We start from the raw sequence: 712 nt of genomic DNA, 5'->3' as shown, positions 1-712 counted from the left end.
GGGTGACACGTAAAAGCACCCACTACACTCTCTGAGTGGTTGGCGTTAGGAAGGGCATCCAGCTGTAGAAACTCTGCCAAATTAGATTGGAGCCTGGTGTTGCCATCCGGTTTCACCAGTCCTCAGTCAAATCGTCCAACCCATGCTAGCATGGAAAGCGGACGTTAAACGACGATGATGATGATGATGATGATTTATGGTGTATTTTAGAAAAAAAAGAAAGGAGTCAATATCCTCCACCATCATTACTACAAGAACTATAGACTGTTTTAGCTGAAGAATGGACAAAAATCCCTTTGGAAACAATTCAAACTTTGTACGAGTCCATACCGCGTAGAACTCAAGCTGTAATTACTGCCAAAGGCAGTCCTAACTCATATTAAAATAAATTTGTTTGAAATTTTAAGGTGATTCCATTATTTTGTCTAATGCCTCTATATGTTTATGCATGTTGAAATGACATACAGGAAATGTCAATTTGATGGAGTGTGGGAGTTAAAGTACAGTACAAACATTTGATCTCTGGAACTGAATCATCTGTGCAGGTTGTTGAGCAAAAAATTGCAGAACCCTCATCTGTTGTCAATGACTACAAAGTCCACGATGTGTGTGAGAGTGGAGTGTGTACGTGTGTGTGTGTGTGTGTGCGTGTGTGTGTGTGCGTGCGTGTGTGCGTGCGTGCATGCGCATGTGTGTGTGTGTGTGCATGCAT

At 42.0% G+C, this 712-nt stretch overlaps 1 protein-coding gene across 3 annotated transcripts in view; it reads left to right on the top strand.

Annotated features, from left to right (window-relative positions):
• The window catches only part of LOC106881752 (myosin heavy chain), a 111,204-nt gene that overhangs the window by 35,548 nt on the left and 74,944 nt on the right, over positions 1-712 (top strand). The gene's annotated exons all lie outside the window — the stretch shown is intronic.

This window comes from Octopus bimaculoides, chromosome 1 (genome assembly GCF_001194135.2).
Source record: "Octopus bimaculoides isolate UCB-OBI-ISO-001 chromosome 1, ASM119413v2, whole genome shotgun sequence".
NCBI lineage: Eukaryota > Metazoa > Mollusca > Cephalopoda > Octopoda > Octopodidae > Octopus > Octopus bimaculoides.
Note: the sequence above shows the minus strand (reverse complement) of the source record. Positions and strands in the feature narration are given on the sequence as shown.